This window comes from Phyllobates terribilis, unplaced genomic scaffold (assembly GCF_046119375.1).
Source record: "Phyllobates terribilis strain yellow unplaced genomic scaffold, ASM4611937v1 Scaffold_5892__1_contigs__length_48415, whole genome shotgun sequence".
Taxonomy (NCBI): Eukaryota; Metazoa; Chordata; class Amphibia; order Anura; family Dendrobatidae; genus Phyllobates; species Phyllobates terribilis.
In genome coordinates, this window is record NW_027368637.1 from 11111 (window position 1) to 29867 (window position 18757).

The 18757-nt window shown below is 43.2% G+C and overlaps 1 pseudogene; it reads left to right on the forward strand.

Moving 5' to 3' along the window:
- The first annotated feature begins 6965 nt into the window (after positions 1–6965).
- On the forward strand, positions 6966–12066 carry LOC141250548 (uncharacterized; annotated as a pseudogene).
- The last annotated feature ends 6691 nt before the right edge of the window (positions 12067–18757 follow it).

Consider the following 18757-nt stretch of genomic DNA (forward strand, 5'->3'; position numbering starts at 1 on the left):
CTTAGTAGCAATTCATTACCTGGACTAGTTGGACTTGTAGATGTGTGGATGGTAATGATGCGTTAGTAGCCAAGTGGCGCTGCATTTTCTGTTTATTCTTGAACATTATGTTGCCTAGGGATTAAACTTTGATAGTTTCATGGTTGTATTTAGGTGTAAGGGAGTTAAGACTAGTTGACTTAATTAGCCATAAATGAACAAGGACAAACTTAAAATATAATTGAGAGAGTGAACCCGATTAGCAATAAGAATTCAAGGATCAAACCCATAAATCCGTAGTGTAGATGCTTGGTGACCAAAGTGTTTACCTTAATTATTTTGTAGATTACTTAGTTAGTTTCATCATATCTCGCCTTATTTTCCTTTTTATTACTTCAAAGCTTATAATATTAGAAACACAAGAATCGATCCATTGACTCCCTGTGGGATTCGACCCCTACTTACATCTTTACATCTGTAGAGTAGTTCGAATGGATAATTACTTTGACAGGGCCCAACAACGCTCTGTCAAGTTTACTCCCTCTCTCTGACTAAAACATCTTGCAACCACTCGTGCTTTCTACTCTATTCTCTCTGCATCAGACATTTTTCTTCTTGAAAACCAACTTGCATGTAACTACCTTTTCTATCAGTAGGGAATATGACAACCTCCCAAATCCCAAGTCTTATTCTTATGAAGAGACTCCATCTCTTCTCCGATTGCAACAAGCCACTATGCTGACTCACTCCTAGATATTAAAGCTTTGAAAGTGGACGGCTTATTATCCTCCACCTCTCGGCACCTACAATGCACATCCTACCAGATGACCGTACCTATACCTCGATGAGGTAGGATTCCGATCCTTCTTGTTCAGTCTACATCAATACGTCGATGCACAACTTCATCAGCACTAGTTTCTAGTAGTACAATCTATGACTGATCTGTATCTTGCTCATCGGTAACTGGTTGTGGTAGTTGGTTTTTGACCAACATAGGCGCCTGAATTTCCTCTAGAGTAAGTTGCACCTCCACCTCCTCAACTACAACCTCTTTCTCAGATGTATCAATGGTCTTCTCTATGGATTTCAGTATGAAACTCTCATCAAAGACTACACTTATGCTCAGTATGATAGGCGCAATCTTGATGGCGCCAAAGGAGCACTTTAGACGGAAAAAAGGGGCATTTTCACTCACTTAAGCAACATAATGGAGCTTATGAGGCGTCGGAAGCGAAGTCGCCAAAGTACGCTAGAAGCTGAGGTGGAAATGTGATTATAGAGACAAAACCGCGGGCGCGGTCAGCCGACCGCGGTCGCGGTTCCCACCATGCAAGTCAAGTGTTCCTCAGACCGAACCGCGCCCGCGGTTTCCTGACCGCGCCCGCGGCCCTCCCGGAGTGAATGAGCATTTTGACCATCTTTTGTAACTCCTTGCTCTTAAGTTACTAAATTTGGAGTTTTGTAACCTCCATTTTAGGGAGGGGGTTTTAAGGGGTTCTTAGACTTGGTTGACCATTATCTAATCTCTCAATTTGTAATTCAAGAAAAGCTCTCTTTTTGTAATTTGTTTTCTCAAAGAATCTATGGAGAACTAAGTCAATTTGTGTTCATCTTGAAGTTCTAGATCTTGATTTGGGTCATTGTGGTAAGGTTCTTTCTTCCCTTGTTCTAATTTGTCTTTGGAATTTTTCTTTGATCTCTTGTGCTTTAACTTGTGATTGATTTAGATTGATTTATCTAGAATGATCAACTAGGTTTATTGATGTTTTTCATATTGCTAGGTTTAGACAATTCTATTTGAAGAATCTAAACCTTTTGTAGCAAACTCTTTCTTCATGAACTATTTGTGATTGACTTTAGGGTAGAGATCTTAGATTCATGTCAAGTACCGACTATTTATCAATGGTATTGCATGAACCTACATATCTTTGAACTTTATGCAATTGTGCTATTAAATCTAGGAATTTCCGTGGTTGTAGCATGATTAGGGCTTCTAGGACTATTTGGACTAGTTGCTAGCTATGAACAAAGAGTAGGATGATCCATTTAGATTTGATTGGAACATTGGTTGTTAAGAACCTAGGATCCACCGACCTTTTCAAGTTGCTAGAATGGATAGGTAAAAAATTCGATAGAGACAAATTTTAAAATCATATAAAAACTTACTTAGAGAATCTTTGCTCCCCTGAGTACGACCTCGACTTACCCACTATACTAGTGGTAGTCTAGTTGAGAAATATTTTGATAGGGGCACAACGGCTTTGACCCTCGTCAAATTTGGCACCGTTGTCGGGGAGAAACATTTTCTTCATATAAGTTTTTGTATGATTACTATTGGTGTAGATCCCATTGATGGTCCACACCCGTTCCACTAATTCACCTCTTCTTGATTTTGATTCAGAGATCGAGCGGACGCATTTATGGAACTTGAGGCACGCCTTGGAAAACCTTGTTGTGGAGAACATGACTGCTCGTACACTACGAGAGCTTACGGCTCCCAATCTTGCTCAACAACCTTTGGCGGTCGTAGTGCCATCATTAGATACCGGTGTCTCCTTTGAGCTTAAGTCTGGTGTCATCAATCTCCTCCCAAAGTTCCATGGTTTAGCCAGTGAAGATCCCATCATGCATTTGGGAGAGTTCCACGACATATGCATGTGTAGCAAGCCGACCAATGTCACTGAGAAGCAATTCAAGATGCGGGCCTTTGGTTTCACTTTGAAGGATACCGCGAGAAATTGGTATTACCATCTTCCGGCGGGATCCATTGACACTTGGCCTAAGCTATTGACGAAGGTTAAAGTCGCCTTGCCTCGTCAAAGTATAAAACCAAACTCCCACTAGAGTATAGCAGTAGTAAGGGTCGTACTCAAGGGAGCAAGCTTTTCGGTTAAAGTTTTTATATGATTAAAAAGTAAAAAAAGGGGGAAATGGTTTGTGATGAAAACAACTAAAACACACAAATGATGAAGGAAGTATAAAGATTAAAGCGGTTCACCTATCCATTCTAGCAACTTGACTAGGTCGGTGGATCATAGATTCTTAACACCCAATGTTCAAATCAAATCAAAGCGAAATATCCTACTCTTTGTTCATAACTAGCAACTAGTCCAAATAGTCCTAGAAGCCCTAATCATGCTACAACCATGGAAATACCTAGATTTAATAACATAATTGCATAAAGCTCAAAGATAAGTAGGTTCATGCAATACCATTGACAAATAGTCGGTACTTGACATGAATCTAAGATCTCTACCCTATAATCAATCACAAATAGTTCATGAGAAAAGAGTTTGCTACAAAAGGTTTAGATTCTTCAAATAGAATTGTCTAAACCTAGTAAATTGGAGAATATCAATTAACCTAGTTCATGATTATAGAAAAATCAATATAAAACAATCATGAGTTTAAGCACAATAGATCAAAGAACAAATCCTAAGATAGATAAGAACAAAAGGGAAAAGAACCTTACCACAATGACCCAAGTCAAGCGCTTAGAACTACAAAGTGAACACAAGTAGGCCTAGTTCTCCATTACTTCTTAGAAAACAAAGTACAAAATTGAGAGAGTTTTCTTGTATTACAAACTTGAGAAAATTAGATAATAGATTATCAAACTAAGAACCCCTTAAAAACCTCCTCCCTAAAATGGAATTTTCTAAACTCCCAATTTGACCAATTTAAGAGCTAGGAGTTACACAAAATGGTCCAAGTACTAATTCACTCCAAATTGACTATCTAAAGAACAAAAGAGTTACAAAAGATGTTTAAAGTGCACATTCAATCCGGGAGGGTCGTGGGCGCGGCAGGGAGCCGCAGGCAAGGATGGGTTCTGAGGAGCACGGGATAGGCACGGTGAGAACCGCGGCCGGCTGGCCGCGCCCGCGGTTTTGATTCTGTAAATGCGTTTCCTCCTCGGCTTCTAGCGTACTTTGGAGACTTCGCTACCGACGCCTCGTAAGCTTCATTATGTTGCCCAAGTGAGTGAAAACGCCCCTTTTGCCGTCGTAAGTGCTCCTTTGGCGCCATCAAGATTGCACCTATCAAGTTCCCCCACACTTAGATCTTGCTCGTCCTCGAGTAAGCTTGAAGGTCTGGGCGAGCAGGGGATAACTCGAACTCTCCAACCATGCATCCAAAAATCTCTCTCTAGCACCTGTTTTCAACAAAGACTCCGACCCTACAAGAGACTACCCAAAAAGACGAAACCAAACATGTTGCACACATGTAGTTTGTTTGCTTTATAGACTACCCAAGGGAATTGGTATTCGTGTTGCATGCATGTAGTTTGTTTGCTTTATGTTTTTTTGGGCGTGTTTTTGGTGTGTTTTGTTTGGTTTTGTTTTTGTGTCAGTTGCACACACCCCCTTCTTTGCATGTTCCGGATCCTACGCAAGCACATTCACAATAGATCTAAAAAGTATGCAATGGTTGTCTTAGTCCAAATGATATATGCATGAAAATTATGTTTAAATTATACCAAAGACATTTTCTCTTCCTAGCATGCATCGTCCAATGATAGAAAAAATATAAGATCCTAAACCCAAATACCAAACATGCCCTCACGAATTCATGCTCTATCCTTAAATGGCACTCTAAAAACATGCAAACACATCTAAGACTAACCACAGGGCAAGGTGCGAAACAAATCAAGAGAGGTTCATAAGTCACAAAATCTACTAGCACTTTTTTCTTTTGTTTTTGTTGGGGACCCGGACGTTTTTTCGAACCGGCCCAACTTTATAAGACTTTTCACGTAGCCGTCATAGGATCGAAACCTCAGTGTTGTTTCAACCTCGGATATCGCGTGCTCATCAGGCAAATGTTAGAAGTTTTTTTTCTTTTATTTATAAGAACTAAACACAACGTCGTGTTCTTTGCATGCTTATATTTAGTGAAATTTATTTGTGTTTTTCAATAATGTGACAATTTCCCGTCTCAATCAAGTGTTATGCAAAAACCTCAGCACCTAGGGCTTCGAAAAAGACATATAAGCAAGCTCAAAAGCAAACACCCAAAGAAGAGCACTCCTAAGTGACAAAACGCCTAAGTAATGAGAATCGGTCCATACATAGTCCTATCAAAGTCCGCATGCTCCAAATAAATGTCCACATCATAATAAAACACTATGATCATCATAATGCATTTGCAACCTCGAAGAACCAAAACATAATCAAAAGATCCAAAGCATAAGCACTAGTACAAGAACCAATCAACAATGCAAATCATGGGGTGCAACAACCGACACAAAAACAAAACCAAACAAAACACACCAAAAACACGCCAAAAAAACATAAAGCAAACAAACTACATGCATGCAACACGAATACCAATTCCCTCCCCCACACTTGAAATGAGCATTGTCCTCAATGCAGCAAAAGAGGACTCACAATAATAGGAAAAAGGAAAAACTAAGCGTACCTCACACATCGGGTTGCCTCCCGAGCAGCGCCTTTGTTTAAAGTCGTTGTCTCGACTTCTAACTCTCAATCAAACAAGAGGTGAGTTAGTAGCACGGGTGTGGACCATAAGATAGGTCCACACCAAGGTTAACCACACAAAAACTAAACAAAGAAAATGTTGCTCCCCGGAAACGGCGCCAAATTTGACGAAGGCTAAAGTCGCCTTGCCTCGTCAAAGTATAAAACCAAACTCCCACTAGAGTATAGCAGTAGTAAGGGTCGTACCTAAGGGAGCAAGCTTTTTGGTTAATGTTTTTATATGATTAAAAAGTAACAAAAGGGGGGAATGGTTTGTGATGAAAACAACTAAAACACACAAATGATGAAGGAAGTATAAAGATTAAAGCGGTTCACCTATCCATTCTAGCAACTTGACTAGGTCGGTGGATCATAGATTCTTAACACCCGATGTTCAAATCAAATCAAAGCGAAATGTCCTACTCTTTGTTCATAACTAGCAACTAGTCCAAATAGTCCTAGAAGCCCTAATCATGCTACAACTACGGAAATACCTAGATTTAATAGCATAATTGCATAAAGCTCAAAGATAAGTAGGTTCATGCAATACCATTGACAAATAGTCGGTACTTGACATGAATCTAAGATCTCTACCCTAGAATCAATCACAAATAGTTCATGAGAAAAGGGTTTGCTACAAAAGGTTTAGATTCTTCAAATAGAATTGTCTAAACCTAGCAAATTGGAGAATATCAATTAACCTAGTTCATGACTCTAGAAAAATCAATATAAAACAATCATGAGTTTAAGCACAAGAGATCAAAAATCCTAAGATAGATAAGAACAAAAGGGAAAAGAACCTTACCACAATGACCCAAGTCAAGCGCTTAGAACTACAAAGTGAACACAAGTAGGCTTAGTTCTCCATTACTTCTTAGAAAATAAAGTACAAAATTGAGAAAGTTTTCTTGGATTACAAACTTGAGAAAATTATATAATAGATTATCAAACTAAGAACCCCTTAAAAACCTCCTCCCTAAAATGGAGTTTTCTAAACTCCCAATTTGACCAATTTAAGAGCTAGGAGTTACACAAAATGGTCCAAGTACAAATTCACTCCAAATTGACTATCTAAAGAACAAAAGAGTTACAAAATATGGTCAAAGTGCACATTCAATCCGGGAGGGTCACGGGCGCGGCAGGGAGCCGCGGGCACGGATGGGTTCTGAGGAGCAGGGGATAGGCACGGTGAGAACCGCGACCGCGGCCGACTGGCCACGCCTGCGGTTTTGATTCTGTAAATGCGTTTCCTCCTCGGCTTCTAGCGTACTTTGGCGACTTCGCTACCGACGCCTCGTAAGCTTCATTATATTGCCCAAGTGAGTGAAAACGCCCCTTTTTGCCGTCTTAAGTGCTCCTTTGGCGCCATCAAGATTTCGCCTATTATCTATACAAGGGCTTCCTCGACAAGTACTTCCCCGCTAGGAAGTCTACCGCTTTGAAGAGAGCCATCGCCAATGTTGAGCAAGCGATGATGAGACGCTCTATGACTATTGTGAGCGTTTCATGAGGTTGTGCACGAGTTGCCCATTCCATGGGTTCGATGAGAAGGAATTAGTAATCCACCTCTACAACGGGTTGCTATATCAAGAGAGGAGGATTATAGACGTCGCCTTCAACGATAGTGTCTTGAACTTGACGCCCGAAATAGCCATGAGCCGGATCCATGATATAGCCGATGGCACAAGAAGCTTTGGTCTGACGTATTCAAGAAAGGGAGTTCATGCTGCGAGCTCTAGTGTTCCCGATGTAAGTAATACTTTGGCTGAGATCAAGAGCATGATCAAGACATTGGCTTTGACTAGGAGCAATGACCCGCCGACGCGGGCTTGTGGGGTTTGCACCAATGAATCCCACCCCATGGATATGTGTCCACAACTCCAGGACACTACTACTACCATTGACGTCAATGCCGTGGGGGGTATGGACCTCCTAGACCTCGGTTCGATAACCAAGCCCATAACTAAAACCAGAGGTGGAACGATCATGCGGGGTTCCGATATGGAGATCCGTCTAGGGCCCAAAACAACTCTAATCAGCCAGGTAATAACTTCCGACCCCAAGCTCAACCAAACCACCAATACCGAGCTCCTTATCAACCCAACAAACCACCGGGCTATGGACCTCCTAAGCCATCTACCGAGGATATGCTGAATTCCTTGACCACCCACTTTTCCTCTCATGTCCACAAAACGGAGTCTAGCATTAAGAGTATTGAGAAGCAACTCGGCCAACTTGCCGAGGCGATTTCCCAAACACAACAACAACTTTCGAAGAGTTTGCCATCACAAACGGTGGTGAATCCAAGGGAGAATGTAAGTGCTATCCATTTGCGGAGTGGGAAGGTGTATGGAGATGCTCCCATAGCTGAAACGGGAGAAGAAACGGAGGAAGCCACAGAAACATTTCCGCGGGCGCGGTCTCCTGACCGCGGTCGCGGCTCAGCCACTGTAAGAGGTTCGGAGATTTTTGACCACCCGCGGGCGCAGAACACTGACCGCGGTCGCGGATTAGCTACTGAGGCCAATGATGATGAAGCGAAGAAGGTTGAGGAGGAATACTATGAAGATCGAGGGGACTTCCGCCTTCGACAAGAGAACTATGTGCGACCCGATTTCCCTCCTCTCTATGCCGAAAAGCCTCCCGCACCTTTTCCATAAGCCCTTAAAGACACTCGAAGGCCTGTCGATGACAAAGTGCTCTTCGAGACATTTAGCAAGTGCGAAGTCAACATTCCCTTGCTCAAGCTCATCAAAAGCGTACCCCGGTACGCTAAGTTCTTGAAGGAGCTTTGCACGATCAAGCGAAAGCAAAATCTTAAGGGGAAGCAAAAGTTGCAAGTGAGCAAAGGTGTCTCCGCGATGTTCCAACAAAAGGTGGCCAAGAAGTGTAGTGACCCGGGTATGGTAAGCATTCCTTGCACTATTGGTGAGACTAAAATAGATAGTACCATGCTAGATCTAGGTGCTTCTATTAACATTTTTCCCTATTATTTGTATAAGTTGCTCGGCCTAGGACCTTTGAATGAAACGGGAATTGTAATTCAATCGACCGATAGATCTTCGGTTTACCCGAAAGGGATAGTCGAGGATGTATTGGTTATGGTTGATAACCTCATTTTTCCCGCGGATTTCTTTTTCTTAGACATGGCACAAGAGGCTAAGGATTCACTTATCCTACTTGGGCGGCCGTTTATGAAAACGGCCAATACTAGAATTGACTTGGCGAGTGGTTCACTTACTTTTGAGTTTGATGGGGATGTTGTGAGCTATAACATTTACGATTCTATGAAACACCCTAGTGGTGATAACTCTTTGTTCTCTATCAATGTGATTGATCCAATTGTGCAAGATATGTTTGATGTATATGGTTTGGATGAGCTACAATTCGCGTTAGAGAATAGCTTGGTCGATTTTTCGTCTCTAGACCTCACTATGTCTTCCGACATGCGTGAAGTTTTAGCTCCATTGGACTCCAAAGAGCCATTTTTGCCCGGTGGGCCCATGTTACTAATTCCCAGGACGAAAGACCTCTTCCTTCTATAGTGCAGGCACCGGTGATTGAGCTACAACAATTTCCCGAGCATTTGAAGTATGCTTTCCTAGGTGAGAATGACACTCTACCAGTCATCATTTCTAGCACGCTTATGGGGGTTCAAGAGGAGAAATTGGTGGAGGTGCTCAAGAAGAATGTGACGGCTCTCGGATGGACTATAGCCGATATCAAGGGAATAAGCCCTTCTACTTGTATACACCAGATTCTCCTAGAAGAAGGAGCCAAGCCTAGTAGGCAACCTCAGCGGCGACTTAATCCACCTATGATGGAGGTAGTGAAGAAGGAGGTGTTGAAGCTCCTACAAGCGGATATGATCTTCCCTATCTCGGATAGCAAGTGGGTAAGCCCTATACAAGTTGTCACGAAGAAAGGAGGGATCACCATGGTGGAAAATGACAAAGGTGAGATGGTTCCTCAACGAGCACAAAAAGGATGGAGGGTTTGTATCGACTACCGCAAGCTGAACGCGGTAACTCGAAAGGACCACTTCCCCTTGCCCTTCATTGACCAAATGCTCGAGAGGCTTGCCGGACGGCCTTAATATTGTTTCCTAGATGGATACTCGGGCTACTTTCAAGTGGCCATAGCCCCTGAAGATCAAGAGAAGAAGATGTTTACTTGCCCGTTTGGTACTTTTGAATACCGCCGGATGCCATTCGGGTTATGTAACGCACCCGGGACGTTTCAACAATGTATGGTAAGTATCTTCTCCGAATATATTGAGCACTTTATCGAGGTTTTTATGGATGATTTCACGGTACATGGGGATAGTTTTGACTCTTGCCTTCACCATTTCACACTTGTGCTTGAACGATGTGTTAAGACCAATTTGGTCTTGAACTCGGAAAAGTGTCATTTCATGGTTGATCATGGTATTGAGCTAGGTCATATAGTATCGTCCAAGGGTATCGAGGTCGATAAGGCAAAGATTGATGTGATTCAGTCCTTGCCTTATCCTACTAATGTTCGTGAAGTGCGTTCTTTCTTAGGCCATGCAGGTTTTTACCGCGGTTCATCAAGGATTTCTCCAACATTTCCTCCCCCTTGTGCGAATTTTTGAAGAAGGAGGTGACGTTCGTGTTTAACGATGAGTGTAAGGGAGCCTTCGACACTCTTAAGTCCCACCTTACCAAAGCGCCCATCATTAAAGTGCCCAATTGGTCTCTTCCTTTTGAGATCATGTGTGACGCTAGTGATTATGCGGTGGGGGCGGTCCTTGGTCAGAAAATCGGAAGAGCTATGCATGTGATCTACTATGCTTCCATAATGTTGAATGTCGCCCAACAAAATTACTCTACTACCGAGAAGGAGCTCCTAGCCACGGTGTTCGCCCTTGATAAATTTCGCCAATACCTTTTGGGCACGAAGGTGATCATTACAACCGACCACGCGGCACTTCGTTATCTAATGACGAAGAAAGAATCCAAACCAAGACTCATTCGGTGGATTTTTCTCTTAAGAGAGTTCGATGTAGAGATACGAGATAAGAAGGGGGTTGAGAACTCGGTGACCGATCATCTTAGTTGGATCGTTCGTGAACACGAAGGGCTAACGTCACGACCACTTGGCGATTTCCCGGACGAGTTCCTCTACGCCATGCATGCAGTAACAAAACCGCGGGCGCGGTCCATGAACCGCGGGCGCGGGTCATCTGAGCTTTCCCCAGATTGTACAACGGAAAGACTTCCGCGGGCGCGGTCGGGCGACCGCGGGCGCGGATCCGAGGCTGAGTTACTTTCCCTCCGCTCTCTCAAGCCGTGGTATGCTCACTTGGTCAATTACTTGGTGAGAGAAGAATTCCCCCGCAACATCACCAAAGCGCAGAAAGACAAGATCAAGAGCGAAGCCAAGTACTACGTGTGGGATGATCCATACCTTTGGAAGCATTGTGTTGATAAAGTTATCCGAAGGTGTCTCCCGGATAATGAGGTACAATCGGTTCTCTCCTTTTGTCATTCTTATGCATGTGGGGGTCACTTTGGACCGAATAAGACGGCTTGAAAGGTATTGGACACCGGATTCTATTGGCCGCACATCTTTCGAGACGCTTATGCGTTTTGCAAAGCTTACGGTGTCAGAGAGTCGGGAAAATCTCCTGAAGGAATGAGATGTTGCAAACACCATTAATCTTTTGTGAGATTTTTGATATTTGGGGGATCGATTTCATGGGACCTTTTCCTAATTCTCTTGGGAATATATATATATCTTGCTTGCGGTGGACTATGTTTTCAAGTGGGTGGAAGCAAAGGCCACCAGGACTGATGACTCGAAAGTGGTGTCTAGTTTTTTGAAGGAGAACATCTTCTCTCGGTTCGGGATCCCGAAGGCTCTCGTGAGCGATAGAGGAACTCATTTCGTGAATAGGACGATGAGTGCTCTTCTCAAGAAATACGGCGTCACCCATAGAGTCACTGCTGCCTATCATCCGCAAAGCAATGGGCAAGCCGAGGTGTCCAATAGGCAGATCAAGGGGAATCTTGAGAAGACGGTGGGCCCTAATAAGAAATATTGGAGTCTCCGTCTTGATGATGCTTTATGGTCATACCGTACCGCCTACAAGACACCCATTGGCATGTCTCCCTACCGGTTGGTTTTTGGAAAGGGGTGTCATCTTCCCGTCGAGCTCAAGCACAAGGTTTGGTGGGCGGTCCGTAAGTGCAACATGGAGATGAATGAAGTGGGAGAGTTCCGGGCACTCCAAATCCATGAGCTAGAGGAAATTCGAAGAGAAGCGTATGAGAACATTGTTATTTACAAGGAGAAAACAAAGGCATGGCATGAGAAGAACGTGTTGAGAAAGGACTTCAAGGCTGGAGATAAGGTCCTTCTTTACAATTCTCGGCTTCAACTTTTCCCTGAAAAGCTACAGTCTCGGTGGAATGGTCCTTATGTGGTGGCCCGTGTTTTTCTCCATGGAGCAGTGGAGCTTTACGACACAGACAAGCACAATGTGTTCAAAGTCAATGGTCAAAGGTTAAAACCCTACCATGAGAATTTTTCCGAAGCGGTAGTTGAAGAATTGGCTCTCAAGGAGCCCGGGTCCGACGTCTAAAATCCCGGACCACGTCGTGCCACGACGTTAACTAAGGCGCTAGTCGAGAGGCAACCCGATATTTGTAGTCATTAGTTGCAATAAGAATCTAAAAGGTGGGGGATTTGTGTTGAGGTTGAAGAAAGGAGAAACAAGGAAAAATCTTCCAGAATATTTTCCGCAGTCGCGGTCGCGGGTGATGCATTTCTGGGAAGCTTCAACAGAAGGTTTTCCGCGGGCGCGGTCGCGGATTCCACTTTAGCAGCCATACACATACGCGGCCGCCACACTTATAACACAAACCCTCATTTCTTTCTTCCTCAACCATGATTTCCCCTTTCTCCTCTCAAGAACACACTCACCCAAATCACCCAAATCACTCTCCTTCACCCAAATCCTCCATATTCTTCTTCTCATCACTCAAATCCTTCATAAACTTCACTCTTTACTCCATTTCCTCCCCAAATCCCCCACAATCCATCCAAAAAAACAAAGAAATTTCCCTAACCCTAAAAATTTCAATCCTCAATTTCTTCACTCCAAACCACTCCAATCCTCCTAGTTTCACCTTAGTTCGGCCTGAAAAGTGTTTAGGAGGCTTCCTCCTCCACGATTGCTGCGATTTTTGGGCGATTCCGGCAACTCAGATAATCCGCGCCTGCGGTCGGCTTGTCGCACCCGCGATTTCGTCTCTGAGGCTGTTCTTCCTTCTTCGTGTGAGGTATCATTCTTCGGTTTTTTATTGGTGGTGCCCACCTAGGTTGCCTTAGTTTGGATTGTGAGTTCATTGGAGTTGTGCTTTGTGTTTGGGGTTGAGATTGTGTGGTATATTGGAATTGTTGTTGTTTGCGGTTGGGATTGGTGATGGAGAGTACGAGCAGGGCTTCAAAACGATCGAGATCGGCCTCCCGAACGACTGAGTATGTGAAGAATGTGTGTGGGAAGGAGGTCATTCCCACCAAATTCTTCCACCATTGGACGCTTGAGTGTCTTGGCATGCACCACTTCGCGGAGGCTTTTCTCTCCGATGGTGGCCTCGGGGGGTTTGTGCACCTCCGCGCTAAGACTTACGAGAACATGACTCGCGAGTTCTTGGCATCGTTGACCTTCCAGAGCCCTGAGGGTCTCCTTGAGAGTATCACCTTCACATACAAGAGGATTCTCTATGAGATGACGGCAGCTGAGATCCGCGAGGCGTTGGGTATCACCAGGGAGCCCTCTCCGACTTGGGGCTCCGAGATGCTTCGGACCGCCCCGTGCTTTGGTGGCGGACGATTACGGGGTCGAATTTCGGTGTGGACAAGGATACATATAACTATTATATCAGCCATCCCGCGATCCGTCTCACCCACAAAGTGCTCGCCATGTGTTTTTGTGGTCAGGGAGAAGTGAACAAAGTTTCCATCGGCGACCTTCAGTATTTGTGGGCGATGTCCACGGAGTGTGAGTTGACTCCGGACTGGGCGGCTCTCTTCATTCAGCGTTGTGTCTTGGCTCGAGAACGGCCGACCGGGAAGATCACTATGGGGGGTATGATCACCCTCCTGGTCGAGAGTCTGGTGGATATTGACCACCTTGATGCTGATGATAGTGATGACCCGCCCCTCCGCGGGAGCATTTGGTATGACGAGGCGTGGTTGCTCCACAACCACATGCTGTTCAGGTTTCGAGAGGGCTACCAGTTCTTGTGGCCTTATGGGAAGACTGGCGACTCGTACATCCGTCTTCCCAGGGCTTTCGTCTACGGGCCATCTCATACTTTCCTCCTCCCGCCAGACGACACGACGGGGATCCAGGTTCAGAGCTCTGCTTGCCAGCGCACGCTAGCGCGACTCGCAGCGGCTCGAGCCGCGGCCCCTCTGGTTCTGGTTCCTCACCAGGCGGTTGCTGGTCCGTCGGGTGCTCGGCAGGGTCCGGAGCCGTGGGACTGCCTTTTCTCTGAGCTCGGGCATATTACTGATCAGATGGGCAGGCTCCAGACTCATTTTGGTGAGCTCGGCGAGAGTATGGCAGGGATTCGGGCAGATCAGGCGGATTTTCGTCAGTATGTGGAGACTCGCGTTGCCGGGTTTGATGAGCGGCTCCAGGGCATTCAAGAGGAGCAGGCCTGGTTGAGGCAGTACGTGGAAACCCGGTTCAACTATTATACGGGTCAGTGGGAGCATTTTTATTCTTCTTGTTCTCTTTTACTGCATTGAGGACACTGCGCTATTTTAGTGTGAGGGGGAGGTTAGTATTCGTAGGGTGCGTGTAGGTTGTGTGTGTTTGCTTGTTTTGGTTGTTTCTAGCTAGTTGTTTGTTTTTGATTTGTTTTGTTTTGCTTATTGAGTCAGTTGTTGCACCCAATGATTTGCATTGTTGATTGGTTCTCGTACTAGTGCTCATGCTTTGGATCTTTTGATTATGTTTTGGTTCTTCGAGGTTGCAAATGCATTATGATGATGATAGTGTTTCATTATGCTTTGGACATTTATTTGGAGCATGCGGACTTTGATAGGATTATGTATGGACCGATTCTTGTTACTTAGGCATGTTGTCACTTAGGAGTGCTCTTCTTTGGATGTTTGCTTTAGAACTTGCTTATACGTCTTTTTCGAAGCCCTAGGTGCTGAGGTTTTTTGCATAACACTTGATTGAGACGGGAAATTGTCACATTATTGAAAAACTAAAATAAATATCACTAAATAAAAGCATGCAAAGAACACGACGTAGTGTTTAGTGCTTAAAAAGAAAACTTCTAACGTTTGCTTGATGAGCACGCGATATCCGAGGTTGAAACAACACTAAGGTTTCGATTCTCTGATGGCTACGTGAAAAAGTCTTATAGTGTTGGCCCGGTTCGAAAAACGTCCGGGTCCCCAAAAAAACATGCAAAGAGTAGATTTTGTGATTTATGAACGTCTCTTGATTTGTTTCGCACCTTGCCATGTGGTTAGTCTTGGATGTGTTTGCATGTTTTTAGAGTGCCATTTAGGGATAGAGCATGAATTCGTGAGGGTGTGTTTGGTATTTGAGTTGAGGAACTTATATCTTTTTTATCATTGGACGATGCATGCTAGGAAGGGAAGATGTCTTTAGTTTAATTTAGCATAATTTTCATGCATATATCATTTGGATTGAGACAACCATTGCATACTTTTAAGATCTATTGTGAATGTGCTTGCGTGGGATCCAGAACATGCAAAGAAGGGGATTTTGCAACATGTTTGGTTTTATCTTATTGGGTAGTCTCTTGTAGAGTTGTAGTCTTTGTTGTCTTTGTTGAAAACAAGTGCTAGAAAGAGTTTTGGACACGTGGTTAGAGAGTTCGAGTTACCCCATGCTCGCCTAGGCCTTCAAGCTTACTCGAGGACGAGCAAGATCTAAGTGTGGGGAAACTTGATAGGCGCAATCTTGATGGCTCCAAAGGAGCACTTTAGACGGCAAAGAGGGGCATTTTCACTCACTTGAGTAACATAATGGAGCTTACGAGGCGTCGAAAGCGAAGTCGCCAAAGTACGCTAGAAGCCGAGGTGGAAATGTGATTACAGAGACAAAACCGCGGGCGCGGTCAGCCGACCGCGGTCGCGGTTCCCAACATGCAAGTTAAGTGTTCCTCAGACCGATTCGCGCCCGCGGTTTCTTGACCGCGCCCGTGGCTCTCTCGGAGTGAATGAGCATTTTGACCATCTTTTGTAACTCCTTGCTCTTAAGTTAGTCAAATTTGGAGTTTTGTAGCCTCCATTTTAGGGAGGGGGTTTTAAGGGGTTCTTAGACTTGGTTGACCATTATCTAATCTCTCAATTTGTAATTCATGAAAAGCTCTCTTTTTGTAATTTTTTTCTCAAAGAATCTATGGAGAACTAAGTCAATTTTTGTTCATCTTGAAGTTCTAGCTCTTGATTTCGGTCATTGTGGTAAGGTTCTTTCTTCCCTTGTTCTAATTTGTCTTTGGAATTGTTCTTTGATCTCTTGGGCTTTAACTTGTGATTGATTTATATTGATTTATCTAGAATGATCAACTAGGTTTATTGATGTTTTTCATATTGCTAGGTTTAAAGAATTCTATTTGAAGAATCTAAACCTTTTGTAGCAAACTCTTTCTTCATGAACTATTTGTGATTGACTTTAGGGTAGAGGTCTTAGATTCATGTCAAGTACTGACTATTTTCAATGGTTTTGCATGAACCTACATATCTTTGAACTTTATGCAATTGTGCTATTAAATCTAGGTATTTCCGTGGTTGTAGCATGATTAGGGCTTCTAGGACTATTTTGACTAGTTGCTAGCTATGAACAAAGAGTAGGACGATCCATTTAGATTTGATTGGAACAATGATTGTTAAGAACCTAGGATCCACCGACCTTTTCAAGTTGCTAGAATGGATAGGTGAACCATTTAATTCTTACTACTTTCTCAAGAATTTTGTGTTTGTTTCGTGCCTTATTACCAAGCATTTGTGAACCCCCCCCCCCCCCCCCCCTCTTGGAAAATCATATAAAAACTTACTTAGAGAATCTTTGCTCCCTTGGGTACGACCTCCACTTACCCACTATACTAGTGGTAGTCTAGTTGAGAAATATTTTTATAGGGGCACAACGGCTTTGGCCCTCGTCATAGTATAATTTTGTTATCAAACCAGATTATGTACCATTTCACACCAGTACCATAGCCCATGAAAACTCGCTTATTGGATCTGACTTACCCTCATTTACATGATAATAAGTTGATCAGCAGAAAACTCTATGGTCTGAGTAATCAACAACTTTTCCAGTCCATACCTCGTAAGGTATTTTGTAGTCAATAACCGTATGTGGGCTCTGATTGAATAGATAGTAGGTTGTTGTAACTTCTTCAACTCAGAACCGTCTAACAAGACCAATATTTTGTTGTGGTATATGCATGAATGTGTGATTTCGAGCAATTCTCTTACCCCTGCAGAACTCATTAAACTCATATGAACAAAATTCCAAACCATTTTCAACCTTTTAATCTTCTTTCCTCTGGTTTTTAACTAGAATCTTCCATTCCTTGAACCTAATGAATGTCTCATCATAAATACCCACTTCATCCTAGAGTAGTCATCAATGATAGACAAAAAGTACATGCAACCACTAAAAGACCCAACACATGAAGGACCCTAGCTATCTGAATGGATATAATCCAACGTGCCCTTTGTTCGGTGGACTGCCTTAGGGAACTTGTCAAGGGGTAGTTTCCCAAACACAAAATGCTCACAGAAATCTAGACCTTTGATCTTGTGACTTCCCAGAAGATCTTCTTTTGACAGAATCTTCATTCCACGTTCACCTTATATGAGCAAGTCTCATATGTTATAGTCTGGTTAGATCAGTATCCTTAACCACTGATGCAGCAGCTACAGAACATTTTACTGTTGAATCTTGTAAGACATACAAAACTCCCTTCTTGATGCCTCTCAGAATCATATATGCATTTAGAACTCCATCTTTTCCTGAATAATTGAAAATCTTACTATCCAATAGACTAAGAGATATCAGATTCTTCTTTAAAAGTGGAACATGCCTGACTCCCTTGATTGTGCAGAATTTCCCATTATGTGTTCTAACCCTGATTAAGCCGATCCCATCCACCTTGCAGACGAAACCTTTTTGCATAGAGACACTACCTCCATCTACGCAAATATATGGTATGAACAACACCCTTGTTGGACAGATATGATATGATAATACAGAATCAAGAATGCACACATCAGAGTACTGAATGTGCTCATAAGGAAATAGCACAATATCATTTTCAGAACAACATCATCTTCTGCTACTACAAATGCTTTTGTTGTTGCTTCTTCTTCTTAGGACAATCATTCTTCCAATAACAAAATTTCCTTATAGTAGGCACATATGTCTTGTGGTAATTTAGGGTTTGATTTCTGCTCTTGTTTATGATATTTCTTCTTATTACCATCCCTGTTACCACTAACTATTAACCAAAAGCATGGTTGTTTGTACCCAACACAACTGCATTATGACGCATTTCTCTGTTGTGAAGTGAATAACTAACCTCTTCTAGCGATACAATCTCCTTCCCAATGATGAAAGACTACACAAAATTCTCATACGACAAAGGAAGAGAACCAACAATATCAAGGCAGCATCCTCATCCCCCACCTTTTCATCAATATTACACAGATCCAACAGAATATTATTCAATTGATCTAGGTGATATCTAAGAGGTTTACCTTCAAACATTCGTAGGCTAAAAAGACACTACTTTATCATCAGTTTTATAGTCAGCGACTTCGTCATGTAGAGACTCTCCTACTTTAACCACAATGCGGAAGCGGTTTCCTCACCTGCAACTTCTATAATGACATCATCAACGAGGCACAACGAAATCATAGATTGAGCCTTTTCCTCAGCTTTGTAATCTGCAGAAGAAACGTGACGTGGCCTGGTCGTGTGAATCCCTTATGTGTGTGTCGTGGCACACACATGTTGTCAAAGTAAATTATATCCTCAGTTACTAATAACAATAATTAGCTAGTAGAAGATCATGCTTAAGTATAAGGAGGATCTTCCCTCCTCTAAGAAGATCAAGTTTATGTATAAGGAGAAGAATTACAATTATGGGGGGCATGACTTTGGACTTCATGCTCCCGGAAAGTGGTCGGCTCCGAGGACCCTTCGCAACACTACTAGAGGAGGAACAATGAACCGTTAGCTTTTTTATGTAGTTTGTTTTGATACTTGATGT